This window comes from Parasteatoda tepidariorum, unplaced genomic scaffold (genome assembly GCF_982258835.1).
Source record: "Parasteatoda tepidariorum strain Cologne lab strain unplaced genomic scaffold, Ptep-v5.0 scaffold_85, whole genome shotgun sequence".
NCBI classification, from domain to species: Eukaryota; Metazoa; Arthropoda; class Arachnida; order Araneae; family Theridiidae; genus Parasteatoda; species Parasteatoda tepidariorum.
This window is the reverse complement of record NW_028257444.1, coordinates 63,844-72,152: the sequence shown is the minus strand read 5'-3', so window position 1 is coordinate 72,152 and position 8,309 is coordinate 63,844. Positions and strand designations below refer to the sequence as shown.

The window sequence follows — 8,309 nt, the reverse complement described above, 5'->3', positions numbered from 1 at the left end:
ATATTTCATGGTATTTCAAACTTAGTAATATTTTCAAACGGTTTTGACTTTGAAAAATTCAGAAGATTTTCGTACTTAGAAATATTTCATGGTATTTCAAACTTAGTAATATTTTTAAACGATTTTGACTTTGAAAAATTCAGAAGATTTTCGTACTTAGAAATATTTTATGGTATTTCAAACTTAGTAATATTTTCAAACGGTCTTGACTTTGAAAAATTCAGAAGATTTTCGTACTTAGAAATATTTCATGGTATTTCAAACTTAGTAATATTTTCAAACGGTTTTGACTATGAAAATTTCAGAAGATTTTCGTACTTAGAAATATTTCATGGTATTTTAAACTTAGTAATATTTTCAAACGGTTTTGACTTTGAAAAATTCAGAAGATTTTCATACTTAGAAATATTTCATGGTATTTCAAACTTAGTAATATTTTCAAACGGTTTTGACATTAAAAAATTCCGAAGATTTTCGTACTTAGAAATATTTCATGGTATTTCAAACTTAGTAATATTTTTAAACGGTTTTGACTTTGAAAAGATCAGAAGATTTTCGTACTTAGAAATATTTCATGGTATTTCAAACTTAGTAATATTTTTAAACGATTTTGACTTTGAAAAATTCAGAAGATTTTCGTACTTAGAAATATTTTATGGTATTTCAAACTTAGTAATATTTTCAAACGGTCTTGACTTTGAAAAATTCAGATGATTTTCGTACTTAGAAATATTTCATGGTATTTCAAACTTAGTAATATTTTCAAACGGTTTTGACTTTGAAAAATTCAGAAGATTTTCGTACTTAGAAATATTTTATGGTATTTCAAACTTAGTAATATTTTCAAACGGTCTTGACTTTGAAAAATTCAGATGATTTTCGTACTTAGAAATATTTCATGGTATTTCAAACTTAGTAATATTTTCAAACGGTTTTGACTTTGAAAAATTCCGAAGATTTTCGTACTTAGAAATATTTCATGGTATTTCAAACTTAGTAATATTTTCAAACGGTTTTGACTTGGAAAAATTCAGAAGATTTTCGTACTTCGAAATATTTCATGGTATTTCAAACTTAGTAATATTTTTAAACGATTTTGACTTTGAAAAATTCAGAAGATTTTCGTACTTAGAAATATTTTATGGTATTTCAAACTTAGTAATATTTTCAAACGGTCTTGACTTTGAAAAATTCAGAAGATTTTCGTACTTAAAAATATTTCATGGTATTTCAAACTTAGTAATATTTTCAAACGGTTTTGACTATGAAAATTTCAGAAGATTTTCGTACTTAGAAATATTTCATGGTATTTTAAACTTAGTAATATTTTCAAACGGTTTTGACTTGGAAAAATTCAGAAGATTTTCGTACTTCGAAATATTTCATGGTATTTCAAACTTAGTAATATTTTTAAACGATTTTGACTTTGAAAAATTCTGAAGATTTTCGTACTTAGAAATATTTCATGGTATTTCAAACTTAGTAATATTTTCAAACGGTTTTGACTTTGAAAAATTCAGAAGATTTTCGTACTTAGAAATATTTCATGGTATTTCAAACTTAGTAATATTTTTAAACGATTTTGACTTTGAAAAATTCAGAAGATTTTCGTACTTAGAAATATTTCATGGTATTTCAAACTTAGTAATATTTTCAAACGGTTTTGACTTTGAAAAATTCCGAAGATTTTCGTACTTAGAAATATTTCATGGTATTTCAAACTTAGAAATATTTTCAAGCGGTATTGACTTTGAAAAATTCAGAAGATTTTCGTACTTAGAAATATTTCATGGTATTTCAAACTTAGTAATATTTTCAAACGGTTTTGACTATGAAAAATTCAGAAGATTTTCGTACTTAGAAATAAAAAAAAAGCAAATTAAGCAATTAAAAGCACTTATGCAAAGAAACTCGAAAGATCTGTTAGACCAGACGTAAACACTTCAAATATCGTAACATTGTTGCCTAAAAACATTAGTTATTGACCTTGTACTAATGAAGAAACTTTATAATATAATATAAATATAATGTTGTTCGCAACAATGTGTTTATTATCAAAATTGGTTTTAAAAGATGTATAATAATAGTTAAATTTTAAAATATTTTAATAAAAAATGTATGCAATATAATGTATAAAAATATAATTTTTAATAATAGTTATATAATATAAATTTGATAATATAATTATATAATAATAATTTTATGTTCTTTTTTTTTAATTATTTTAAATTATTTTAATATGAAATTTATATAATATGATAAATGTATATAAATAATATTTTTAATTATAATTATGTAATAATAATTTTTAGTTACATTTTTTTTAATTAGTTTTAGAGTGTTTTTTTGTCAAAGTCCAATTTTTTCCGAAATTTTTCTAAGTCTCGAAAATTGTGGAAATTCTTCTAAGTCCGGCGACGGGAAGTCTGAGACGAAGCCCGAGCGAGGCCGGAAAGGCCGATATGCGTTTTCCGTTCAAATTTAAATTTCCTCGGCGAGAGGCCGGGGATGCGGACGTCGACGGCCACCGTCCGGGAGAAAAATCTTTCGCTTGGAACATGAACTTTGTGCGGGACTATACATGTGAGGCACAGTGAGCGTGTCTCAAGAAACGCAACGCTCTCGTCTCGACAAGGGCGAGGGCTCGCCTCACGGAAACAAAAGGTCTCGGCTTTTCAGCGAGTGGCTCGGACAGTAGTTTGTAGCCGCGTGGAGACTGAACAGTGATGGAAGCATTTAAGAGGTTTTCTGCAGTTTTTTCCGGCGCGAGCACGACTCTCGACGGCAGAGCACTCTCGTGTCCAGGCGTTGACGCCAAGGGAGACGCAGTGAGTCCCGAACCGACTAGAGGAAGAAGGCTCTAGTTTGATCTGTGCGAACGGGGACCCGGCCGTCATGCCGGGTCCGGCGCCCTCGCCAGCCTGGGGCACCACCACCTCTGAGATTCGAAGCGCCGCTTCGAACGCTCGCTGAACGTGAAAGTAACCTGGTTGGTCCTGCCAGTAGTCATATGCTTGTATCAAAGAAGGAGGGAAAGTCTGCTGCGGCCGCAGCGGTAACTCCAGCTCCAAAAGCGTATATTGAAGTTGTTGCTGTTAAAAAGCTCTTAGTTGGATCTTAGTTCCAGACGGGTGGTCCGCCCTCCGGTGGTCACTGCCAGTTCTGAGCATTGCCGCCGAAATTGTCCGATGATCTTTACCGGTTGTCGTTCGGTTTCGGCAATTTTACTTTGAAAAAATTAGAGTGCTCAAAGTATGCATGACGCATGAATAATGGTGCATGGAATAATGGAATAGGACCTCGGTTCTATTTTGTTGGTTTTCGGAACACGAGGTAATGATTAAGAGGGACAGACGGGGGCATTCGTAATGCGACGCTAGAGGTGAAATTCTTGGACCGTCGCAAGACGAACTACTGCGAAAGCATTTGCCAAGAATGTTTCCATTAATCAAGAACGAAAGTTAGAGGTTCGAAGGCGATCAAATACCGCCCTAGTTCTAACCATAAACGATGCCAGCCACCGATCCGGCTGTGTTCCTCAAATGACACGCCGGGCAGCTTCTGGGAAACCAAAGCTTTTTGGTTCCGGGGGAAGTATGGTTGCAAAGCTGAAACTTAAAGGAATTGACGGAAGGGCACTACTGGAGTAATGGTAAATATCTACCTTGAATGAGGAATTCCCAGTAAGCACGAGTCATCAGCTCGTGTTGAGTACGTCCCTGCCCTTTGTGCAAACCGCCCGTCGCAACATCCGATGGAATGATTTAGTGAGGTCCTCGGACTGGTGCTCGGACTGACCTCCGGGTCGAGCCGGCGTGCCGGAAAGTTGATCGAACTTGATCATTAAGAGGAAGTTAACGCGTAACAAGGTTTCCGTAGGTGAACCAGCGGAAGGACAATTGAAGATGGGTGCCAGTAGGCTCCGACATCGGCCTACGCCCGGGGATCCTTCTCTGGCGATCCCCGCCTCGACCGCAACTGTCAGTGCCGTGTGGGCGTGCCTGTTTCCCAGCCCTTCGACCTGGGGAAGAGGGAGGTCCTTTGCTGGGCTAGGCTTGAAGAGGGGGCTCGACCTGAGAGAGCTCCCCGCCCCGTTGGTGCCGATGCATTTTCCCCCTTCTCGGAGGAAAACTCTTGATTCGAAACTCTCGAACGCAAAACGACTCTAGTTGGCCGAAACGAAAGTACCACTCCGAGCAGTGGATCACTCGGCTCACGGGTCGGCTAAAAACGCAGAACATGTGGTTGGTCTAATGACCAGTGGTGCGAAGATCCCATCTGTGGGATAAGGACTGATAGCCCTAAGTCACCATCCCTTTTAGGCAATTAAAGATGGGTGCAAGTAGGCTCCGACATCGGCCTACACACGGGGATCCTTCACTCGCGATCCCCGCCTCGAACGCAATTGTCAGTGCCGTGTGGGCGTGCCTGTTTCCCATCCCTTCGTCCTGGGGAAGAGGGAGGTCCTTTTAAGGGCTAGGCTTGAAGAGGGTGCTCTACCAGAGAGAGCTCCCCGCCCCGTGCCGACGCATTTTCCACCTTCTCGGAGGAAAACTCTTGATTTGAAACTCTCGAACGCAAAACGACTCTAGTATCTGAATGTGATTGGCGCAATATGGATTCGTTTGGTGAACGTGGTTGGTACATTTTTGGTACATGCGGTGGGTCGAATGACCAATGGTGCGAAGATGCCATCTGTGGCATAATGACTGAACGCCCTCAGTCAGAATCCCTTTTAGTTAGTTATCAGGAGACCGTCGTGATTTTTTTTCATGTCTTATTTGATCGAGTGTGCGAATTTCTCAATTGTTTTTTTTTTCTTCCTGTCATTCCTTGATCGTGTGTGCGAATTTCAAAATTTTTTTTTTCTTCATGTCTTATTTGATCGTGTGTGTGAATTTCTCAATTGTTTTTTTTTCTTCCTGTCTTCCGTTGATCGTGTGTGCGAATTTCACAATTTTTTTTTCTTCATGTCTTTCCTTGATCGTGTGTGTGAATTTCTAAATTTTTTTTTCTTTCTTCTTAAGTCTTCCGTTGATCGTGTGCGCGAATTTCACAATTTTTTTTTCTTCATGTCTTATTTGATCGTGTGTGCGAATTTCTCAATTGTTTTTTTTTCTTCCTGTCTTCCGTTGATCGTGTGTGCCAATTTCACAAATTTTTTTTTCTTCATGTCTTTCCTTGATCGTGTGTGCGAATTTCTAAATTTTTTTTTTCTTTCATGTGTTGATCGTGTGTGCGAATTTCTCAATTTTTTTTTCTTCATGTCTTTCCTTGATCGTGTGATCGTCTTCATGTCTTTCCTTGATCGTCAAAAAATTCTGAAGCTTTTTCCACTTAGAAATATTTCATGGTATTTCAAATTTAGTAATATTTTCAAACGGTTTTTAATTTGAAAAATTCAGAAGGTTTTCGTACTTAGAAATATTTCATTGTATTTCAAACTTAGTAATATTTTTAAACGGTTTTGACTTTGAAAACTTCAGAAGTTTTCGGTACTTAGAAAATTTCTGACGATTTCGGTACTTAGAAAAATTCTGATGATTTCGGATCTTAGAAAATTTCTGACCTTTTCGGTACTTAGAAAATTTCTGATGATTTCGGATCTTAGAAAATTTATGACCTTTTCGGTCATTAGAAAATTTCAGACGTTTTCGGAACTTAGAAAATTTCTGACCTTATCGGTACTTATTAAACATTCAGAAGTTTTCGGTACTTAGAAAAATTCTGCCGATTTCGGTACTTAGGAAATATCTGACATTTTCGGTACTTAGAAATATTCTGTCGATTTCAGTACTTAGAAAACATTCAGAAGTCTTCGGAACTTAGAAAATTTCTGACGTTTTCGGTACTTAGAAAAATTCTTACGATTTCGATACTTATTAAACATTCAGAAGTTTTCGGTACTTAGAAAAATTCTGCCGATTTCGGTACTTAGAAAAATTCTGTTGATTTCAGTACTTAGAAAAATTCTGTCGATTTCGGTACTTAGAAAATTTCTGCCTTTTTAGGTACTTTGAAAAGACTCAGAAGTTTTCGGTACTTGGAAAATTTCTGACGATTTCGGTACTTAGAAAAATTCTGACGATTTCGGTACTTAGAAAATTCTAAAGATTTCGGTACTTAGAAAAATTCGGATGATTTCGGATCTTAGAAAATTTCTGACCTTTTTGGACCTTAGAAAATTTCTGACGTTATCGGTACTTAGAAAACATTCAGAAGTTTTCGGTACTTATAAAATTTTTGACCTTTTCGGTACTTAGAAAATTTCTGACGTTTTCGGTACTTAGAAAAATTCTGCCGATTTCGGTACTTAGAAAATTCTGCCGATTTCGGTACTTTGAAAAATTCTGCCTTTTTCGGTACTTTGAAAAGACTCAGAAGTTTTCGGTACTTAGAAAATTTCTGACGATTTCGGTACTTAGAAAAATTCTGATGATTTCGGATCTTAGAAAATTTCTGACCTTTTCGGTACTTAGAAAATTTCTGACGTTTTCGGTACTTAGAAAACATTCAGAAGATTTCGGTACTTAGAAAATTTCTGCCTTTTTCGGTACTTAGAAAATTTCTGACGTTTTCGGAACTTAGAAAAATTCTGATGATTTCGGTACATAGAAAAATTCTGACGATTTCGGTACTTAGAAAAATTCTGCCGATTTCGGTACTTTGAAAATTCTGCCGATTTCGGTACTTAGAAAAATTCTGTTGATTTTGGTACTTAGAAAATTTCTGCCTTTTTCGGTACTTTGAAAAGACTCAGAAGTTTTCGGTACTTAGAAAATATCTGACGTTTTCGGTACTTAGAAAAATTCTTACGATTTCGATACTTATTAAACATTCAGAAGTTTTCGGTACTTAGAAAAATTCTGCCTTTTTCGGTCCTTAGAAAGTTTCTGACGTTTTCGGTACTTAGAAGAATTCTGTTGATTTTGGAACTTAGAAAAATTCAGTTGATTTAAGTACTTAAAAAAATTCTGTCGATTTCGGAACTTGGAAAAATTCTGTTGATTTCGGAACTTAGAAAATTTCTGCCTTTTTCGGTACTTAGAAAATTTCTGCCTTTTTCGGTACTTAGAAAATTTCCGATGTTCTCGGTACTTAGAAAATTTCTGCCTTTTTCGGTACTTTGAAAAGACTCAGTAGTTTTCGGTACTTAGAAAATTTCTGACGTTTTCGGTACTTAGAAAAATTCTGCCGATTTCGGTACTTAGAAAAATTCTTACGATTTCGATACTTATTAAACATTCAGAAGTTATCGGTACTTAGAAAAATTCTGACGTTTTCGGTACTTAGAAATATTCTGTCGATTTCGGTACTTAGAAAACATTCAGAAGTCTTCGGTACTTAGAAAATTTCTGACGTTTTCGGTACTTAGAAAAATTCTGATGATTTCGGTACATAGAAAAATTCTGACGATTTCGGTACTTAGAAAAATTCTGCCGATTTCGGTACTTTGAAAAATTCTGCCTTTTTCGGTACTTTGAAAAGACTCAGAAGTTTTCGGTACTTAGAAAATTTCTGACGATTTCGGTACTTAGAAAAATTCTGTTGATTTCGGTACTTAGAAAATTTCTGCCTTTTTCGGTACTTTGAAAAGACTCAAAAGTTTTCGGTACTTAGAAAATTTCTGACGTTTTCGGTACTTAGAAAAATTCTGCCGATTTTGGTACTTTGAAAAATTCTGCCTTTTTCGGTACTTTGAAAACACTCAGAAGTTTTCGGTACTTAGAAAATTTCCGACGATTTCGGTACTTAGAAAAATTCTGATGATTTTGGATCTTAGAAAATTTATGACCTTTTCGGTACTCTGAAAATTTCAGACGTTTTCGGTACTTAAAAAATTTCCGATGTTCTCGGTACTTAGAAAATTTCTGCCTTTTTCGGTACTTTGAAAAGACTCAGAAATTTTCGGTACTTAGAAAATTTCTGCCGATTTCGGTACTTAGAAAATTCTGACGATTTCGGTACTTAGAAAATTTCTGACGTTTTCGGTACTTAGAAAAATTCTTACGATTTCGATACTTATTAAACATTCAGAAGTTTTCAGTACTTAGAAAAATTCTGTCGATTTCGGTACTTCGAAAATTTCTGCCTTTTAAGGTACTTTGAAAAGACTCAGAAGTTTTCGGTACTTGGAAAATTTCTGACGATTTCGGTACTTAGAAAAATTCTGCTGATTTCGGTACTTAGAAAAATTCTGTTGATTTCAGTACTTAGAAAAATTCTGTCGATTTCGGTACTTAGAAATTTTCTGCCTCTTAAGGTACTTTGAAAAGACTCAGAAGTTTTCGGTACTTGGAAAATTTCTG

General features: G+C 35.4%; 1 pseudogene; it reads left to right on the top strand.

Annotated features, from left to right (window-relative positions):
- Positions 1-2,983: 2,983 nt before the first annotated feature.
- LOC147800796 (small subunit ribosomal RNA) lies at positions 2,984-3,902 on the top strand (annotated as a pseudogene; the record flags this gene model as incomplete).
- Between the last annotated feature and the right edge of the window lie 4,407 nt (positions 3,903-8,309).